The sequence below is a fragment of the Trachemys scripta genome, chromosome 11 (assembly GCF_013100865.1).
Source record: "Trachemys scripta elegans isolate TJP31775 chromosome 11, CAS_Tse_1.0, whole genome shotgun sequence".
In the NCBI taxonomy this organism is placed as follows: domain Eukaryota; kingdom Metazoa; phylum Chordata; order Testudines; family Emydidae; genus Trachemys; species Trachemys scripta.
In genome coordinates this window covers 27,736,543-27,759,186 of record NC_048308.1, presented here as the reverse complement: position 1 = coordinate 27,759,186, position 22,644 = coordinate 27,736,543, and the positions used below count along the sequence as shown (strand labels likewise).

General features: G+C 40.4%; 1 long non-coding RNA gene across 1 annotated transcript in view; it reads right to left on the bottom strand.

Annotated features, from left to right (window-relative positions):
- Positions 1-3,196: 3,196 nt before the first annotated feature.
- LOC117885139 overlaps positions 3,197-22,644 on the bottom strand; it is a 39,058-nt gene continuing 19,610 nt past the window's right edge. The window contains exons 2-3 of the long non-coding RNA XR_004647724.1: positions 5,201-5,309; positions 3,197-4,580 (exon numbers count right to left, since the gene is read on the bottom strand). This is a non-coding gene — a long non-coding RNA (uncharacterized LOC117885139). The remainder of the gene's footprint in view (positions 4,581-5,200; positions 5,310-22,644) is intronic.

Below are 22,644 nucleotides of genomic sequence, written 5' to 3'. Positions count from 1 at the left end.
GTGATCCCCAGCAAGTATTGCAGCTCCTTGATGTTTTGTAGGGGCACCCAGGGCATACCACCTCCACCTTCTTTGGGTCCATTCCAAGGCCATTGCGGGACAGGTTCTAACCCAGGAACTCCATGGAGCACTGGTCAAAGCTACACTTTTCCAGCTTGTATACAGGCTATGTTGGTACACCTGTCCCAGGACCGACTGGACATGCTGGGTGTGTTGTTCAGGGTCCTCAGAAGAGATAAAGATATATTTAGGTACACTATGATGTACTGGTCTAGGATGTTATGAAAGACATTTTTTATGAAGTGCTGGAATGTTGCAGGGGTATTTTTGAGGCCAAGTAGCATAACCAGGTATTTGTAGTAGTCGGACCAGGTACTAAAAGCCATCTTCCACTCATCCCCAGCTCAGTGCTGAACCAGGTTGTAGGCCTCCACCTCCACAGTTTGAGTTTCATGAACACCTGGGCTGCTCATGCACAGTCCAGTAGCTTCAGGATGAGTGGAAGGCAGTATTGATTCCCTGATGGTAACCTGATTGAGGGGCTAGTAATCTGTGCAAAGGCATGGGGGTCCATCTTTCTTTTTAACAAACAGAACTGGGGCCTAGTGGGAGAGGTAAATGGCTGTATGAAACTTTGCCTAGATTTTCCAGGAATGCAGGGCAGCCTGCTCAGGTTCTAACATCCTGTAGATATGGCCAAATGGCACCTTGGCCCCCCAGCTTCAGTTCAGTTGGCCAGTCATCATCCTGTTGTGGTGATAGGGTGTCAGCATTCTTCTTCTCAAAGATGTCACTGCAGTCACTGTACTTGGGGGGGAGGGGACGGGGCATCTCACCTAACCCACAGCCAGGGCCTGGGGGTGTGTGTCTTGGTTCTGGGGTTCATCAGACAGTGCATGTAGGCAGACTTGCTGGCAGAACTTGGAGTAGAATCTAACCTGCTGCTCATCCTAAAGGGCGTGTGGATCACAAGCCCACCAGCCATGAACTACTAAGGATTATTAGGAAGTGTATTGAGCGGATCATTCCAAACCAGAGGACCTGCTGATGGTCCCGAATGGCAACTTCCAGAGGCACAGTCTCCTGTGTAACTGGCTCCCATCACAGGAGTGAGCCATGTGTGGTTTCCACAAGGTCAGAGACAGTCTTTGGTTGAACTGGAATACCCAGGGTTTGGGCCCTATGGGTATCTGTGAAGTTGTCTGCTGCCACTGAATCCAGCAGTGCCCACTGTGGTGGAATTTGGTAAGGCTCCCCTGGAACACTGAGGAAGACCCAGACTTTAAGGTGTGGGGGCTGCTCACCATGCTTGGGGCATGTCTCAGGTAGGAGTCGTGGGCGATATCTTGGGGCTCATCCAGGCCACAGGAGACAGGTACCAAGAGGCACTGGCTGGGTGGCAACACAGACCCCTTCCTTTCCTCATGTTATTCCTTGAACCTATTGTCAATGCATATGATTAGGTCTGTGAATGCAGTGTGTTGTAGCCATGTTGGTCCCAGGATGTTAGAGGGACAAGGTGTGTGAGGTAATATCTTTTATTGGACCAACTTCTGTTGCTGAGAGAGACCAGCTTTAGAGCTCCCCAGACCTGAGTAAGAGCACTACTGGGCAACCTCTGTTGAGCAGGCATGTGGGGATTGTCAGATAGGGCAGAGAATGCCAGGAGGAAGGTATCCCAGTTTGATAGCTTCCAGCTTGCTCGTACCAGTAGGGCAAGCCCAATACAGTGCATCTCTCATCAGGAGGCTGCTAATGAGTCCTACTTTTGTTTGGCTAGTGGTGTAGGACTGCGGGCGGAGCAGAAACAGCAGGTGCCATTGGTTAATGACCCCCCCCCCCGAATTTTTGGTGATCCTCATTAAAACATTCTGGGAGGGAGGCTGGGGAGCCTGGGGCTAGGTATGTATCTGCAGTAAATGCTGTAGGGCAGCATTCTCATCCTCCAGCCTGGCTGCCTGCTCTCATAGCCTCTGGTTCTCTGTGGCATGCTGTGCCAGCTGGCCTGCGGTGCCACATTTTCATCATGGAGCTGGGTGGATGCCTACACAGAGCTTGTTTCTGTCATGCCAGCTTCGATACATGGACTCGAAGCATGGGGAGCTCCTTCTGGAAGTGGGCAACCCATTCAGACATTTCCAGTACATTCTTGGGCATGCTGGTCTGCTGCCTCCATGTTCCCCTAGGGTAGGCCTTCACCACTGGCTAGGGTGGTCCAGGCAAACAGTCAGGATACCATCAAAGGCAGTCAGGACCAAGGGGCAAACATGAGGCTGGGAGTAGCAGAGGAGTTTGTAGGCAGGTTCCAGGTCAGGCTCAATACCAAAGTTCAGAGTCTGAGTCAGATTTCAGGGTCCAGGTCAGGAGGTGAAGTCCAAATCAAGCTGAGGTCAAAGCCAAGAGTTCAGGAGCAGGAATGGTCATGGGAGCTACACAAGGTCCACACTGTTGCTTACACTATTCATATTCTGATGTGGTTTGGTATCTTCATAAAGATTTAGGTTTAATTGTTTTCAGCCCGGGCTGTCAACTTTCAACCAGTCATTTCACTTATGAATCTCTATAGATCAATGTCATATTTTACATTACATATATCTATATACCTAATTTCTTATAATTTAGTTAGAAGTAAAACTATAACAGATCCTGTCCACAAAGGAGTGTAGGTAGTGTCCAATTTCGTTTAGTAAATAGTCTGTAAAGTTCAGGCACGTCTCAATATCATTAATTCTCACAACCTGTAAGAAATTTAGGGCCAAGTCCTGCTCCCATTGTATTCAATGACCAAACTCTTATTGACTTTACTTGGAAAAATTGTGCCCATAGACTTCTACGCCATCTCCTAATAATATCTCAAACACAGTCACTCATGCATGATGGAATAAATTTAAAAGGTAGTTGATATTGACTGTGTCCTGTATCATTAGAACCATTCTGGCTCTTTTTTATATGTGAGTTTAGCCCAACATATAATCCAATTAAGGAGCACAATACTTTTATCACCCAGAAAAGATCAAAGCATGCAGCTGCAAAGAAACCAATTAAACTTCAATAATGAAATGATCTGACTTCATCTGTTGTTTCATCTAAAAGTTGTGTTCTTACTTAAAATTGGGTCCCATATCTCACCTCGGCACTTGCTGTCCTAGAAGTATATGGTTGAATTGTGAAATCATTTTATAGTGTATCCTTCCCAGGCCTTTTTTTTTTTTTTAAGGAATTAGGAGTATTTATAAGGGAATTTAAGTACTGCTAGTATAATCAACAATAAACTGATCTACAAACATGATTTGAGAAAATCTAATAAATCTATAAATGTATACTGAAGAGCCGCTCCTGTTGGCAGCTGGTAACTTGCACGCTGCTGAGAATTTCTCTTAAAACTCAGAGATCCATTGTTTCTCTTCATTGTGCTCTTTGGCATTTTGACTACTTATCTTGACTGTTCTTCACTATGGTTGGTTACTGAATTTTCTTTCTGCCTTACCCCAATGCAGGATTCTTCTGACATGTATTTTGATTTACAATATGATGCTGTTCCTTCTCACCCTCTCTCACTCCTCTGCTCCTCCACCTATGTGTGTCTAATGGGTAGATGGAAAGATGTACAGCATAATAAATTGTTTGCAAAATCAATCATGAGAAACATGCTGAAACATCAGTGTGGCGAGATAAAAGAAAGCTGGATTCATTCCAGAGTAGTCATATAGTATAAAACCCTGTTTTCAAAGTTTGCTTCTCTGCAAGCAGCTTGTGTGTATGAACTGAAATGTGAAATAGACTTAACTGAAAACAGGAAGGGGCAGTATACACCAATTCCTATCCAGGGAGAAGCTTTGCCTCCTGTTGGCATTTAAATATTGCTCCCACAAAGGATCTGTTTGGGGGGAGATAAGGAAGGACACTCCAAAAGAGATGGAGAATTGGCCATCTCACGGGGAGAATTGACAGTGGGTTAGGAGGAGGGGAAGTGGGTGCTGGCCGAGACAAGAAAAGGGTTACCACTGGCTCAAAAGTTTGATCACAGTCATGTAAAGGTGTAGATTTGGTCTCCTTTCCTTTAATTGTCACTTAGTGGCTCTTTACTCTTGTAATTATTGCTGCTGCTCAGTGCCAGAGTACAGCAAATCCCTAGAGTACCAGTAGCATGCCTAGTGCACCAAGACTCTGAGACAAGCTCTAAAGATGCTTAAGCATCTAGGCCTTGCAGGCACTAGCCCTGGTGGGTCACATGGCTAAGGGAAAGGTTATTTGCCTATGGCTAGAAGGGAAGGGAAAGATTGCCTAGGTACAGAGGCTTAAACAGTTAGTTCAAGATGAACAATAGTGGTAAATGTTTGGGTCCCTGGGGCAGTCCAATTGAGAATCAGGGAACCTCAACCCTGATGCCTGCAGTGCTCTCTTCAGTCCAGTCTCTATCCAAGCAAATAGATGAACTCTGGTTTCCAGGCCAGGCTCAGTTAATATCTTGCATTGGGGCCCCTCTGCCCTTGTTCTCTGCCAGCCACTGGTGCTTCCCCATAAATCCCATACACACCTGCATCCAGCTGTAATGTCTGGTTCAGGACCTTTTCCCTTACCTGTCCAGGAGAAAGAGAAGTGGGGTCAGGAGGGGACTGATGAGTTGTCAGAGCCATCCCTTGGGTATGGTGAATTGGGGCGACTTTGGGGGGGCCCATGGGCGGGAAGGTGAGGTGAGAGGTGGGCAAGCAGGGTGAGGAAGTGAACAAGGGAGTTGAGCAGCAGGTGGGTGGGGGGAGACAAGGAGGAGCCCACCCTACCAGAATGTGCCCCCCAGTGCCTTCTGCTCACCGGTGGGCCCCGCCAATCAGCACCTCCTCCTCCCTCCAAGCGCCTACCACCTGCCGCAGATCAGATGTTTTGCAGCGTCACAAGGTGCTGAGGGGGAGGGGTGAGGAGTATGGGCACAGCACGCTCGGGGGAGGGGATGGAACTGGGTGGGGTAGAGGCAGGGTGGGGGCATGAAGAAGCAGGGTGGGGGTGGGGCCTTGGGGGAAGGAGTGGAGTGGGAGTGGGGGCGGGGCCTGGGCAGAGCCAGAGGGGAGCACCCCCCAGCAGATAGTCACCAACTTTCTAATGTCCCCGGCCCTACACCCCCCCCCCAGGGATGGCCCTGTGTGTTGTAGTCCCCTGCTTTGCAGATACATCACATTCTTCTTCCTGTAGGTGCCTGACTTACTCCGTGTCCACTCCTGCTGCTCCGCATCCAGGTCACCATATATTCTGAGAGTTGTGATAGCTTCTTCCCCAGGCCTCCAATATTTTCTTTTAGTGTGCACTGTAATTACCTGCAGGAAAAACAGATATTCATTTTCTAGCTGTCTAACTGTTTCAAAAATTCAAGCATCCATGTCCTCATTAAAACAGCAGAACTTCTAAGTTTTACCTTTAGTTATACCAGCATGCGAGCTGATTTTCAGTGTCACTCACACCTGGCCACTGGTCCGGGGGGGCTCTGCATTTTAATTTAATTTTAAATGAAGCTTCTTAAACATTTTTAAAACCTTATTTACTTGACATACAACAATAGTTTAGTTATATATTATAGACTTATAGAAAGAGACTGTCTAAAAACGTTAACATGTATTACTGGCACGCGAAACCTTAAATTAGAGTGAATAAATGAAGACTTGGCACACCACTTCTGAAAGGTTGCTGACCCCTGAGTTATACCAAAGCAACTCCAGTGAAGCCACTGGCAACTGTATATCAGGAAATGTAACTGACTTCTGAAAAATCAGAGAAAGGCAAAGCAAGACCCTGCAAGTTATCTGTGTGTAGCTCAAGGATTTTTAAAATGTGCCCTGCAACTGCCTTCATTGTTAGTTGAGAGTCATCGCACCGAGATTAGAGCTTGTTTCTCCCTTGTTGCATTTTTCATCTCATTTAGAGCTGCACAAAGTGACTTCACAAGGTGTCACCCTCCAGGTCCCCTCTTGAAATACTGGGCTAGCTAGATGAAGATTGGATAATACATGCTGGAACCTGTGGTCTTCACAAGTTGTATGTCCATCTTGAAGATGAGGAGAGCTGCAATCCTTTGCATGTAAATTAGTTGGGTTATCTCCTGGTAAACTGCCAATACAATTTTCACATAGGTAATGTTCAGTCTCCTATGAGCCAGAAGGACATTTATAAACTAAAATCAGTTAAAAGATTTTAGCTCTAACCCTATAAATCCTTTCCCAAGGAAGGAGTCCTTACTCTTGTAAGTAATCTTCACCAAATCAAATCCAATAATAAAACTTTCCATTTTCAGCAACATAAAACAGAATTTTATAACTTGGTGGAAGAAGCAATTACAAGCAATGTGAGTAAGTGATTTTCAACTCTTTTTGTGACTTGTTGGTTCATTGTGTGTGAAAACTGTATGCATTTAAAATAATATTCTGAAAGCAGGCTTTCTCTAGCATCACTAATACAAACAAAATATATACATACTGGACTATTTCTGTTCTTGTTTACACTGGTATAAAAACTCCACTGAAATTAATGGAATTACTCCAGATTTAAGTCAGTGAGATCTGTTGGCCTATAGTTCCTGTTTTGTTAATATGGCTTTAGAATATTCCATTGATTGTGTGTTAGTCCAAAACAAGTGTTTTAGGAAATCATTTTAGAATGATGAACATTTGTTTCAGTATCTCTTCAGACTGTGTAAAACTTCTGAAAAATCAGATGTCACTAAATATAATGAATGAATAGTAATTTCCTGTGGTTCCTGATTTACTGTTATGAGTTCTTTCCTGTGGTAACTGGAAGCCTAATGTGGTTGTCATTTTTGGTATGCTGTTCTGTTAATAGATTCTGCTGAGAGGACAGCTTCATACTGTGTGTCAATCTACCACCTCCATTTGTGTGTATCACCTTTATTGTGGCAGTTTGTGCCATATTTTTAAGCTATTTAAACAGGTACAAGAAAAAGAACAAGAAAAAGACTGAAAAGGAAAGAAAATAGAAATAATTTTCTGGAAATTATATATCCTAAAGGCTCGCTTAGCTTTTTGAGATTTCTATTTCCATAACTTTTTTAAAAAGATGCAAATTATATATACATTGAATTCGTTGTTTTGTTATTTCAAAAGAGCTAGGAATTTTATTGTGTACAAAAATGATCTTTATAAAAATAGAATATTTAAAAATCACATAAACCAAAAATGACAATAACGTGGGAAAAGGCTCATGTAGCCACTGTAATTACAATAATATATTCTGCAAGTATAAGGGCTGCAACGTCTCTTGGGGAAATTTTAAGGCAAAACATTGAATGGAAATCACACCGTTTGTTGGAAATTATAGTTATCTACAAGTTGTTCTTTGCAAGGTATGAATAATTCATTGTGTGGAGTACTCTTTTTTTTCTGTTTTTTTTTTAAATTACAAAATGTATTTTATTTCAGAGTAAAAAAAAAAAGGGAGTTAGGGAAAGGGTACATAAGACAGACTTTGTACATGCATCTGTGTATGCAAACAAGCCACACATGAAAACTATATCTATGAATATACACAAGCAAATTGCTATATCAAATGTGTGATATATATATTATATTGTTGCCCTTTTTCAACCTGAGCGGCTAGTCAAATTTCTGGGTCACGGGGATGTTCCAGTTGGGAGTAGAAATTGGTGATAGTCAGGTATTTCTCTAATATAGGTTGGTTTATTTACCAGGAATGTACGAAGTCCTGTTTCTCTGAATGCAGAAGGAACCAAGAATAAAAGGAGCAATTAGCTGACAACTCCAAGCCTCTTTAGCCAGTGGACCGAAAAGCTCTCTCTCTACCATTTTTGGGGGTTACATTGTGCTCACCAGCTACTGCTTGGCTTCTTGATTTTTTTTTTTGTCTCTGCCGCTCTCTGTGCTCTTGTCTGTTCTCAGTTTCTGTGTGTTCTCCCTTCCCTTCTAATACACTCTTACCCAAAACTATATTCAGTCAAAAGCTCCTGCATGGGTTTACCCACACCTTTTGTCTTAGGTGGGGCTTATTCTTACAGTTATGTTATTTGAAGGGCAACTTCACACCTATCAATCTCAATGGGGTTTTAACTCAACATGTAATGCCGTTTCACCCAGCTCATAACAACATTGTCACTGCAGTTCCAATGGTAACATATCATTGTAAGATTTTGATGTTATACCATAATCTTCACCACACATTGATATTCCTTGCACACAGTCACCAAAAGACCAATAAGAAAAATTTTTGCTGAGAATTCTGAGCATGAAATATCAAACTAACAAATAGGGCCTGCTCTAGACATCATTTAAGCCCCACTGAATCACTCATTGCAGGGTTTAGGAGGGACTTAAGTACTGCATAATACTATGTGCGGGTGTTTCTGCACTGAATCATGTGTCACTCTTCGTGCCCAAACTAGGCAAAATTAGTTGTGTTTCTGCGGACCCACAAAACCTCAGTGGGCTTTTTGGACTCTGTGAAAGCTGAGTCCACTCCTTACTCTCAGATGAAAATCTTGTTTCTTGGAGTCATCAGTATTTTGGAACTATTTTTGTTTTTTCCAGCCAAATCCTCAGCTGATATAAATCTGTTTAGCTGAGCATCTGCTCCTCCAGTCCAGTGTGTCTCTTGATGTCTCTATGAAATGTCAGGTTCTCAGTTTGGTTGACAAAAAGTCAGTCAGGGAAGAAGTTTGAGGCCTCACGCACAAAGCAGATTCAGACAGTGAAATGGAGCCCATCTGACCAAGGCCTCCCCATAAAATCAGAAAACAAAACAAACACCCTGGAGGAGTAGGAGATAGACTCATCACTAAACAGCCAACAGCAGAAGCCCTGCCCCTACTCCTATTCTGCCATTCCACTCCCCAGCATGGTCTGCAGCTGGGTGAAGTGTCCTCTTGTACATCAATAGAAGACATGATAAGATGGTACATAAAGTTCATCCCCACTTCAATAGTCTGTCAGGCAATTAGATGGAGTGAGTCCTTTTCTTACCATAACCTGTGCAGAGGAGCTTGGTTTCTCTCAGCCTAGTACACTACATTTCTGAGCAGGATTTGCACAGAAATTGGTTGGTGACCTAGGACCATATCCTGCGAATCTCCATGTGTGTAACTCCCTTCAGCTCTATTGGGAGTTGTGCACATAGAAAGCTTGCATTGTTTGGTTCATGAGGTGAAAGCCTCTAACAATCCATTCCCAAACACTGAGCCATCTAAGGTATGTTTCCTGGGAAGACAGACTCAAGCTAGTAAGCTAAATTGCAATGTGGATATTGTGGCTGTGGCTTGGGCTAGCTATCTGAGTCTAAGCCCTCCTGACCCCAGTGTCTGAGTTCAGGTAGCTAGCCCAAGCTGCTGCCCATGCTGCAAGAGCCATATGCTATTTTTAGCACGGTAGCGCCAGCACAGCTAGTACAAATCTGTTTACCCAGGCTGCGAGGCACATTCCCAGTTGCAGTGTAGATATACCTTTAATCTCCTCAAAGAATGTCTAGCCAAAGTAAAACAAAGAATAATCAAATTATTTGAGTGGCTGCTGCTACTCACATATAAAGAAGCCCTGGGTATTACTAAAATGAATTCTTCTTTTTTTTAAAGTGCTTTGTCCTTTAGATCAGCAATGGCCTGTGTAATTCTTGCAAACTGCTTCTCAACTGTGTCAAGAGAGTGTCGGGCAATTGTTTTACTTATAGATCAGTGTCACGTTGGTCTTCTGCTTTGTCAGCATTACAGGAAAAATCTCTGAACACAGAGCAGCTTAGATTTTTTTTTTTTGTATTTACATTATAGCTCAGATTTTGAGAAGTGTTGAGAGACCACCCGGGAGCTGATGGTGGTGGTCTCGCTCTAGAGGATCAGGCTCTAAGGATTTGTGGTAGTGTCATTATTCAATGTAGCTATGGGTATATAATTGGTACCACAGTGATCAGCGTAAGGAATTCCGTACATTCAGTTACTCTGTTCATTCAGGCTCAGTGTCACCTTCCAAAGTAACCAAATTTAGAAATATTTGTAAGAGTTTATGAAAAAAGAATCGTTTCAGAGCAGCAGCCGTGTTAGTCTGTATCCGCAAAAAGAAGTTAGTCTCTAAGGTGCCACAAGTACTCCTGTTCTTTTTGAAAAAAGAATGGCTCCAATTCTCTGTTCCTGCATCTCTGTGCTTGGTGCAGGAGTAGAGTGGGTGCAGGGAGGGGAGCAAGTGCTTTTTGTGTTCTTGAATGGTCTGTGGACTTACTAGACCTCTGGTGTAAGTTACAAAGAGACTCAGGTCTGCTTTAATGTTTGGTCTTATTACAACTGCACCCATGGGCCATCCACCAGTTGAGAACAGCCAGAGAGTAGTGCACTCAAGCCACGGTCCCTTCCTTCCCTTAACGCTTCACTCTCTGCTGTAAACTGGAAGAGAGTGAGGCCTATATGTGCTGGCTGGAGAACTCTCTGACTCTGAGGGCATTCTGAAGGGCATGTTTCTGTCCAGCAGATGGCCCTTTTCTGCTGACAAGTGGTGTGATGGGCTACAGGGAAATCGTGAATAGGATCCTGTATGTTCATGTGATGGGAGTACTGGCAGTGTGAAGAACAGCAGAGCAAACTCAACCCATAAAAAAATATCAAGGCGATTATAATGATATATGAAGCCGTGCTCAAATTTAACTGTCAGATAATTATAGAATGATAATATGTACAGAGAGAGTTCTATTCATGGGACTGGCAAACCAGTGTTGGAGACAGTCAGACACTGATGATGGCAGCTTTCTGGCTTATGACACAGTGATTGGAATAAAGATAGGCCTTCTTAATGATTAAGAAAGGAAATTCAGAACACCTTCCAAAAAGTCAAAAACAAAAATGAAGAGAATGAAAATGTGTATTCTAGCCCTTATATTTAAATGTATTATGGGTAAAATTTTCAAAAGCACCTAAGATACTTGGGAAACTAAGTGCCATTGGTAATAACCATTGGGAGTTAGGTGTTTTTAAAATGTTTACCCTTATTTAGGGGCTGTTAAACACCATAAGGACACCCAGTAGGTTGGGACAGTATAGGTTCACTAACCATGATGAAAAAGGCAAGATTGCGACAGTGGCTGTTTTTAACAGCAGTGAATCCTCCTAGATGTGAACTGATGGAGACAGAAGTAAATAATATCTACCATATTAAAACTTGGAACTGAAAACCAAATGCTGTCAAAACTGAGGCTTATAACTCACATCAAATTGAATTTAAAGAAAATAGAGAAGAGGGATCACTGGCTTGAAATTCATATTTTATTTGTTTGTTTACTGATTTCAAACTGTTGATGAAAAATGGAAATAAATATCTCTAAATGTCTCTGTACCTACATAGAATCAAATCTTACTATCTGTATCTAACACAGGCAGTGCCATGGAAATCAGTGGGGCTCCTCTCATACACAAGGTATGCAGGATATGGTGTGCCCTTTGCATAAATTTAATGTAAAGTTCTACAAGAAAACTATATACATAAAATACATTAAATCAGTGGTATAATTCACTTGAATATGGACCACTTGCATGAGTAAGAGTTTACCTTAGATGTAAATGTACTTTCATTGTCCTCTGCCTATAATGAAACTGACTAGCCAGGTAAATCCACATCCCTTTGTCTAGGGCAGACTCAATTTGTTCATTGCCTCCAAAACACATTTTAAGAATGTATTTCCAGAACACACATACAATTCTGTACATACATCACTCAATGATATTCCTGACCAGCACATCACCAGTTTACATATGATACCTTATACGATACCTTTTGGATACCTATTATGACATTAGTGTGTTATAAGTATAGAGGGCCCTCTGACAGTGGGCATTGTGGGGCTCCTAGAGTCACAGAGAGTGCATGTTATGTCTCCTGTAGCCGCATGGATGTTACAGAGAACAAAATACAGCCCCAAGTTGCATCATCATTCCTGCAGAAGCCCCTGTGCTGTTGAGGAACCCTGACCTACTGACCAAAGGATGTGGTAGCATATTTTCCAGAGATTTGCTTCCCCAAAAATCTTCTCATGCCGGTGTTATTGTGGGAGGAGGAGATCTGTGCTGCCATTATTAGGACCTGAGAAAGCTATGGAAATATTTCTGGATCATTTATGTAATTTTCCTAATGAGTCCAATTATGCAGACCTAGAACAGAAAAAATTCCCATTAAAGCCAATGATAGTTGTGCCTGAGTAAAGACTGCAGGTTGGACTCCTGTGGGAGACCAAAGGTATTGCAAGTTTTGCCATTGATTTCAGTGGGAGCAGTATCAGGCACTGGGATAACTGATGCCTCTTGTTAACTGAAACTCCCAGGGTACCAAAACTTGGTTACTGCTCCAGAGTTTTCATTGCTAAGTCAAATGGACAGCAAGGAATCATCTCTGCTGTATTCAAGGTCCTAGAACCTCATTGGCAGAGATAGCTGACCTTGGGGCAGGTGGCCTATGAAGGATCAAGGGTCATCTTCACTGGTGATCCAGAGTGCAACCTGAATAGAGCCTCTAAAATTAGGGTTGCTGGTGGGCAGGCTTTAAAATCTGTGTTTCCATATTCTGAGTTTCAGGGAACACCAGAAATCTTTAACTTACACTGTAGTGGTGACTATTTGATTAATTGTTCTCCTGAAATTAATGGGGTAACTATTAAGTCTGGTATCACTGGAGATGCATCCTGCTGGACAGGTTTGGCACACTTAGCAGCAGCAACAGCAGCAAAGCAGTTTTAAAAAAAGTGTTTGGAGACTAGCTCAAAGTCATAAAAACTCTCTCATAAGCTGTATTTGACATTACATGCCACTGATGCTTCCACAGATTTATGTATAAAGATAACATTTTTTGTGGCTTCTTGGACTGAACCATTTGACTTTTGAGAGGAAAGTCAAGGAGCTTATTATTTATATTAAAAATAAAAGATAAAACTGTCAGGAAAAATAAATATTTTATGTGGTAAGAACTGTCCTCATGTATATTATACTAAATGTGTATAACTATAGTTTTCTACTGTAAAGAAATACATTATTTTAAAGTAGACCAATATTTTTGTTACCAGTACTTAGATTTTTGTAAAGAAAGAAAAAATATCTTTATGTTTTAAAGTATGACATAATATATTCAGGTGCCTAACAGTGAATGTCCATTTTTATTTTAGTACACTTGTGCATGGAACAATTAACCGCAAGGAACCACTATTTCAAAGCCATTTAGCTACCTGAAGATGCCTACTGAGATTTTCAAAACTGCCTATGAGGTGTTAGGCATCTAGGCACTTTTGAAAATCATACTAGATGCCCATCTACATTTTCAGATGCCTGAAGACCTTTTAAAAAATCTGGTCCCACATGCTATCCTATTTGATTCTGTATTTCATTAGCACTTCATTTGCTTTGGCTACTTGTCATTGATTGTGCAGTTATTGGTAAAAGAACAAGTCCAGTTCATCCCACCCGTTCAATTCACTTGGGTAATACTAGTTTGGCATTTCTGTTTTTTGTTTTAATTCTACTTAAATGGAAGATAATCGCTAGGAAGCAGCAATTACTTTCACTGATTCATAGAGTTTAAGGCCAAAAGAGACCATTAGGTCATCTAGTCTGACCTCCTGTGTATCACAGGCTGTTAAATTTCACCCAGTCAGCCCTGCATTGAGCTCAATGACTTGTGCTTAACTAAAGCATAACTTGTGTTTGGCTGAAGTATATCTTCCAGAAAGGTATCCAGTCTTGATTTGAAGACATCAAGTGATGGATAATCTACGACTTCACTGGGTAGTCTGTTCGAGCAGTTAATTACCCACACTGTTAAAAAAATTGTGCCTCACTTCTGATTTGAATTGGTCTGGTTTCAGCCTCCAGCCAGTGGTTCTTGTTATGCGTTTCTCTGCTATATTAAAGAATCTTTAGTACCTGGCATATTTTTTCCCTGTGAAGGTACTTATACAGTGTAATCAATCTTCTTTTTGATAAGCTGAACAGATGGAACCAAGTGTCTCAGTGTAAGGCATTTATTCCTGCCTTCAAATCATTTTTGTGGCTCTTTTCTCCACCTTCTCCAATTTTTCAACCTCCTCTTTAAAAATGAACACCAGAACTGTACACTCTATTCCCTGCCCCTGATTACTACTCTTCTGTTTACGTATACAAGGATTACACTAGCCCTTTTTGCAACAGCGTTGCACTGGTACCTCATGTTGAGTTGCTTGTCCACTTATGACCCCTACATCCTTTCCAGAGTCTCTGCCTTTCAAGACCAATCCCCCATTCTGTGGATATGGCCTGCATTCCTTCTTCCTTGATGTATAACTTTGCATTTGGCTCTATTGAAACACATTTTGTTTGAACAGTGGACCAAGGTTCCCATGTGATCCAGATCACTCTGTGTGACTGCCCTATCCTCAACATCATGTGCAAATTTGATCTGCAGTGATTTTATATTTACTTCCAGATTATTATTAGGTGGTGATTCCCAGTAGACAACTACTTTTTGAGATCTGTCATCTACATTTCTTACTCCCATTAACATCCCCTCTATTGATGTTGGATAGTGCTATTGTTTTAATCAGAATGTTGTGTTGTACTAAGTCAAACACTTTATAAAAATCTAAGTATATTACATCTGTGCAGTTACTTTTATCAACCAAATTTGTAATTTTATCAAAGAATGAAATAACATTTGTTGAAAAGACCTATTTTCCACAAAACCATGTTGACTGACATTAATTATATTCCTATCCTTTAATTCTTTATCCATTGACTCCTGAATCAGCTTTCTATTATTTCATCAAGCTAATTGATCTTTAGTTACCGATATCATCTCACTTAACCTTTATTAATATTGGCATAATATTAGCACTCTCCCAGTCTTCTAGAAAAACCAAGATTTATTAAAATTAAGCATCAGTGGGCCAGAGATCTCCTCAGCCAATGCTTTTAGGATTCTTGTGTCCTAAATTGATTAATCCTAATTATTTTAGTGCTGTAATTTAATATGCTATGCCTCTGGATATAAACAACTGTAACATTGGTTTTACATAGCTCATATAATCCACAGTTCTTACTGATGTTTATGGGCCAAATTCTGCAGTCCCTACTCAGGCAAAATTCTTATCAAAGCTGTAAATTTTGCCTGACTGGGGACTTAGGGATTTGTATGAACATCATATTCCATCTCTAATCTTTACGCAGATTTCTTTAAAGCAAAGATACTCTCTAGCTAGAATAGATGATGTTTCCTTTCTGTAGAAATAAAGTGGGCTCTTTGGGAAATATCAAATTTTAAAAAGATGTCTGTGAAATACCGAGTACTGTAAGGTTGGAAGGCAAAATATGTATTTATCGGATGCTAGTAACTCTGATTATCATATGGTTCCACTGTCTTTACCATGAGTTACAAAAAACTCTTAGTAGTCCTCAACCTACATAAAAGTAGGTAAATTGCAGGTAATGCATTGACAACACTACTACATTTTAATGAAAGTTAAAGGTAGAATTGAATTGATGAAGTAGGATATGCTTATGGCTTCTAAGTGAGCCTCATATATTAAGATGTCGATGGCCATCAAAGTAACTAGACAAATAGAAAAATTATTGATGTTGATAGTTTCTAATTTGGACAACGAAATACATAATTTTATAGTTGAATTTTGCATGTTGCCTTTATTTTTATATGAAAGCAATTTTCTCAAACTTATATTAGAAAATCCCAACAATCTTTTAATTTGTGGGGTTTCAAATGCTCACTATCTACAACAGCAAACCATGCAAGCCTCTCTCAGCTTAGTACTTCCACTACAGGAGTAGAATAAGAAGGATTTGGCCCAAAGGAAAGGAATACCAGGAATATTGTTAAAGTTTTTATTCTTTGTTCCAGCAAGCACTTTCTGAAGCAAAAGAAAAACATACAAACAGAAAACTCCACAAAAGAATGGTCCCTTTAAACTCCCATTGAAGCCAGTGACTAAAGTCTAACTAACTTCAGTGGGAGTAGGTAACCCTATTGCTAAGAATGGGTGGTTGTTATTCTGTGAACCATGGTTCAAAGTTACTATTTCATATTGTTCTTTCGGTCAGTGGAACTAAAAGTGGGATCCTGCACGCTCACCATGGCTGAAAAGAGCCAAAACACAATGGACCCAATATGTTTCCATTTTTCAGCTTGCTGAGGAGATTGCCGATCGTACAAGTCCAATAAACTGGGGGTCCACAATTGACAAATCTACAAGCCGACAAAGCCATGTATGTGAAGAGTCAGAGCTCCTGTCTGTGCTCTGCAATAGAGACCCTAGGGTGAAACTGTTCCCGTTACTGCAGGATATGGCTGAGATTCCCTTCCTCAGCCTTGCCTGCACAGTCCATTTACTCAGGATGTCCTGCTATTTCCAGTGCATTCTCTGGAGAATGGTACTGGATGTAAAATTCAGGTCACATGTTATCTGAATTGCTCTGATAAAATGAATTAAATTACCCTAATTTAACTAGGAGAGATCAGGTACAGGGGTCACCTACCTGCAGGCAGGAAATATTCTGCTTCTTGTAGCACTTTCTAAGCTCATGGGGAAAATTGCTTTCCTGTGAATTAGCTGTGTGAAATGTACATCAGAAATAGAGAGAAACTGCTGTTTCCTCCTGTGAGTAGGAAAGGAGCAAATAACTTCTATAGCAGTTTTTGTTCAACTGTTAACTGTGTGGGCACAATTCTTTGACATATAAAGTGTCTCACCTCCCATTGACTTCAGTGGGAGTTGAGAGCATTCAGCATCTCAGGGTTCAGGGACCCTGGTACAGCAGATTGAAATAATGGTGTTCTAACGCCACCCCCTTCCCCCTCCCGCCCCATGCCTTTTATTTTCCATGACCTGAGTAGCTTGTTTTTCAATTTAAAACTATGGGCCAAATTCATTCAAGGGACACCCTGCAGGAGAGAGTCTCCCAGGGAGAGATTCATGCAACCTCCTCTCCATGGAAGGTGCCTGCCCATCCTCCGGTGAATCTCCCAGGGGCAATGGGTTAAACTGGTGGGGGGGAAGATGCTGCAACACAGATCTTCTTTCCCCAGCTAAAGTGAACCTGGCCAAGTGACTAAAATCTCAAAAATATATCTGAAATAATGTACAGAAAGGGCAACAGAAAACAATTTTCTCCTTCTATTGGGGATGTCATACTTTATGTAGAATATAATCTTGTATACAGCCCATTTTGATCCAAAAGGTTACTTGCAAATACTGCATGATATTGTGCCCTTCAGTAGAATATTATAGATTGAATGAACCAAATAAAAGTTTATTTAAAATACCACAATGCTGCTTCTGTCCAAATGGATTGGTTTAATGGCTATTTAGTAGGAATAAATTCTATCTGGCACTATTGTAACAGCAGCAGGAGAATCCAAATATAGCAACAGCAGCAGCAGGCTTTGGTGTATAAATTTTCTTCCAAATGCCATATTGTTTTTTAACACTGTCAGGGAGCTAGAAAGTGATGCTGTAATGATTCAAAGAAGCTGTGTTACTTTTTATTTTTAGAGATTCTTTAATAGCACAACAGCTACATGACTTGGTTTTCAGTGAATTCAACCCCCATTCCCAGACCTGCCATTATTTTATCCATGTTTTAAATGAGACCTAATTATTATTATTATTTATTATTCGTATTGCGAAGCACCTAGGAGCTGATAGTGGACTATGGCCCTGTTGTGCTAGGCACTGTACACAGACAGAAAAAAAAAAAGACGATTTCTGCTCCAGCCATTTTTGCCCACAGCTTGATGAAAAATGATTCATATGGTTATGCTAGTGCTCTGTATTTTAACACTTGCTGCAAGTTATGATACACCACAGGCTGTTTAAAAATGAGGATTTCTGCAAGGTGCTAAGGATCTCTAGCTCCATTGCCTTTAGTAGATTTTTGGTGCTCAGGACTTCTGAAAATCAGGCTACATTTAGGCATTGAAGGTTACAAATAGAGCCGGTGGAAATGGGTAATTTCTGTTTTGTGGGAAATTTTGACATTTCAAAGTTTTTCATTCCTAGCTAATAAATAAGCAAGTATTTTTTGAAAATTCCCATGAAATGGAGACAGTTTGATCCAGAAAATAAGATATGATAGTCAAAACATTCTATTTTAATTTCTTTTTAAAATTAAAAAGGGCAACTGCTGTTTAGTACTGGCTGAAACATCATATCATACGATGACGTCAGCAGTAGAGGATAGTGATATGTCAGACTATCCACTACTACTGCTGATATGCCATGAAATAAAGTAAAATTTAAGTAATATAAAAATGAAAAATAAATTTTTTTTAAATAAAAAATTTCATTTTGAAACAAAATTTTGAACATTTTTCCAAAATGAAGGTTTTTTTTTTTAATTATTTTTTCTTTTGAAATATATTATGTGGGAATTTTTATGGAAATCGATAGTTTCAGGACAAATTTAGGTTTTGTCAAAATGGCATTTTCTAATGGAAAACAGTTTTGACAAACCAACCAACTCTAGTTGCATTTCTGCAATCAGATCTATGCGGGCATACCTTTTGCCTATGTGGAATCCCGTTAAGTCATGCATGGGATGCAAAGATCCACCTGCCTGGATCTGTTTGTAGGAGTGGGGAATAAATATGATGCTGAATGCCTAATCTGAAGCATTCAAGTTTAAAAATTTGGCCTAATAGCTTAGAACCGTTTGGAATGTTTTCAACTCTGGAACAAATACATTTACTACTTATGTTTCATTTTTCTCAATAATTAACTTAGTGCAGATATTTTAAAATAGTGCACAACTTTCATAAATTGAAATTGGTTATTCTGAAAGCGCTGAGCATGATGACAAATAATGATTACAATAAAAAGACAATTTAATCTGAATTGGTACATTCATGTAAATGTCTGTTAGGAATATGAAGGTAGTACAAAAAGGAATCTACTTATTTGGCTTAATAAAGATCTTTCTAAAATGATCTCTCCTGAAGATTTTAAGTAATCTACTATATAAAATAATCTTGTAAAACATCTTCTCTGCTGATTCCCTAACACTAGAAGTTTGTAAGTAGTTTAATGATAATGAATAATTACTCTTCAAGTAGTCCTTTCTATGGAAGGATCTCAAAGCAATTTACAAACATCTTGAAGTACAGTAGACACTTGTTATATCCAGTTTACAGGAGGATAAATTGTGGCACAGAGAGTTGCCATGACTTGTCCATAATCAGACAGTGAACCAAATTGGGGACAGTTGACTTTGGTTAGAAAACACTGCCACACTTTCTGGCAGAGTTAAACAGACATGTTCATCAAAAGCTGTTCTTTCCAGACAGTAGGCCAAACTCCCCCAGGGTCTATGATAGCAGAAGCTGATACAGACCCCCACTGAGAACCCTGGTGATAAAAAGCCAACTAGTAAGAAAGATGCCACAGGAGAAAGGAGACACTACACCTTTCCATTCACCACTGGGCCTCCACATTAAATAGCTTAGTAATTAACACAGCCATGCCATGCGCTAGCACTGGTTAATTTTATCCAGTATGTATAGTATCCTTAAATGGCTGGAAGTACTACGCCATTACACAAAATCTGTATTGTCAGTTTTTATGTTCTCATTTGGTTAAAGACTTTTCTCCCTCTTTGGGAAGGACAGATTTTACTCCTGCCAAAATATTTCTGCTCAGTGAACAGAATTAGTCTATAGTTTGTTTGTTAGTGTATCCTCGGGCTCTCATGAAAGTAGGGGGAAAACACTTATTAGACTTAATCAGGTGGCAAGCTTTCATTATATCTGCTCTAATACACAAGGAAGCCGTACTCCTGGAATTGAATCTTTAAACACACTCTGTATAGGAGGGTTAAAAAGAAGGTTAGTTCACTGCCCTGAAGTCTAACCTTCAGGAGCCTCCAATCTTGTTGAAAACAATTTCATATAAAGGAGCCGCCATGCTCCTGCGCACGCACCATACCAATTCTTTAATGGTTCTTCTCTTTTACCAAGCAGTAGAAGATTTTCAGTGCCTTACAAGTCAGTTTCACAAGTGGGGCAGAAATTGTGATGTGGGGTCAGGTATTTTCTTAATGTAATTTGTATATTTCCAAATTGTACACAAGTCATCTTTTCTTGAATAGGGTGGTAATAAGGGTGTAGAAGCAACTGCCTCCTTGCAGAAAGCTTGAATCAGGCTCCTCCCCTATGCCTAGAAGGAGTTGCCTTGAGCCTCTGTCTTTTTCCAGTGTGTCTCTGCTTCATGAAATTTCCCTTCTTCTCCCTCAGATCCTTACTTTTTTCTGGGAAACCCCTAGTCCAAGACTGCTCACTGACACTGCAGGGTCTGGTTAGATGGGCCTAGATGCTTACCCTTCTACTGTGGAGCTGCTCTTCAATACAAAGGAACCTCAGAGCTGTAACTGCCAGACAAAGCATAGAGCTTTAACTCAGACAATACCCTTAATGACTCCCTTAATGCAGTTGCTGCAAGGTATCTTTACTTAGAGATTATTGATGTATAAGCACTCTAACAGGCAAGCCATGACGCTGAGGTCATCATTGAAAAGTCAGCTGCCTGACAGCATACAGTGGGCCTGATCTAAAGCCCATTGAAACCCCCTGGGGCACCTTTCCATTGACTTCAATGGCTTTGGATCAGGCACAGTATCTGAGATACCATAGTTACTTCCCTGTCTAATTATAGTTTTGGGCATGGACTGGAAGGGACTCTGCATGGACAGTTTGCTACTTCCTGCAAGAATGGGGGAAGCGAAACCCAATGATTTCTGCAGCACTATCCCCTTTTTCTCCAGAACTCATTTAGTGTGCTTCACAGGTCCGGAACCCACAAGGAAGGGAGGGTGGAGACTAGGCAGTCTCTGAGTCGGGAGTGAGTGGTCTGGGGTGGGGTTGTATAAATAAAATATATTATATTTGCTATGGAGCCTCCACCCCAAATAGTCCTGGGCAGTTACAGTGGATTAGAGCATTTAGTAATTGCACTGCCAGATATCTGCTGGGAGCTGCTGGTGTGAAGGAACAGGGCTTCTATGCAGATGACCCCGAGGATCCACCAGGTTTGAAGAACATTCCTTTGAGTTATTCTGTGCGGGGCAACACTCCTGTGACTGAACAGACGGCAAGGGATTCTGAGGATATCTTCGGTCAGAGAGTGGGGGCAATTTGGCTCACTATGAGGAAAACACAGGTGTTTTAATGGTGAACCATCTCTATCATGTCTAATTAAATAGAGGCTATTAAACATCAAACATCCTATGTTTTTAATTGTTCTTACGGCAAATGGCAACTTGTAGACGATTTGCAACTTATCTTCTCCATCACACTCTTGCTAAGTATTGGTTACCTTCCAATTTTTTAAGCTATTCAGGAAAAAAAGGAGTTCATTTAGTGTCAGGGAAAGTCACGTGCATTTCTGTGTCCTCTACTGAGGTAGTCAAGGAGCTGCTGAGTCTGAGTTCTGTTTATAATTCTTAATACAATCTAGAGTGAACCTCTGTATCAATTCAGCATCCTGCAGCTTTTATCCTCATGGTGTGTTCAAAATGTTGGTATTTTTTCCTTTATGTTACTATTTCCAGCACAGAAAAACATTTGCATTGGTACATTCATCTCATGTCATTTCTAAAACTGAAATCTCAGGAGTGCAGATTGTGCTTTGCTAGATGAGTTGTAGCCATAACTTATTTATGTATTTCAGATTCTTGGATAGCCTTATAGGATAGAGATTATAGGGCTTTCATTGACATTCTGTAGTTATCTGCTCTGTCTCCAGTGTTGTTGTACTTTTACATCTATATTTTTACATCTATATTTATATATTTACCTGCTGGGCATATTGCTGTCAAATGTTTTGATCTGGATTTTTTCAGTTCATTGATACTCCCACAGAGATTTAAAAGCACTTCCACTTCCTTCAGCAAAATCAAAATATTTTATAAAAGTGCCATCATGCACAAGACAATTATTTAAATTCCAAAAATCCCTCTGAAAATATTTATTATAATGTTTTATTAATGTGATTTAATAAAAAATTATCAAATCCATCTTTGGATTTCTAATGAGTCAATCAGAGTGGTATCTGCTGAGCCTCTAACATCTGTTATAGTTTTTAAAAAAAAGTTATGACCAGACATGATCAAGACAATCACAAGTTAACAAAGTCGTTTTATTTGCTGAGATCTGAAAAGCTTGGGGCTCGGGGGGCCAAATCCAGCAATCCTTTCTCAGGCAATACATCCTTATTTTCACGATACTGTTGTTCTTTCTCACTGCTTTCTTCCCAAGGTTTTACTGAATACCTGTGCTATAGTATCCTTATACATTTGTAATAGTCCTTTGCTTAGCTAAGCATCTGCAATTAAAGCTTGTTTGGAATTCCATGCAATGATATTAAAAGCTTAGTGAGATGTGCCCACAAGTAAGAGGTGCTGTATTCATGGATTGGGAGAAGGACAGGTTATTCATTTTTTCTTTTTCTTTCCATTTGTTTCTTACAGACCCAGAAATATCTCTTATTAATTTCAATCAGAGATTTCTAAAGCTGGGTGGAAAAATGGAAAAGAAAAGAATATGTAAATCTTATTTTTTTCTGATTTTCATCAAAATTATGAACATTTTCCAGTAGTTCTAGAGATTTATTTGTGGCATTGTCCCAAAACCTAGGACTTCA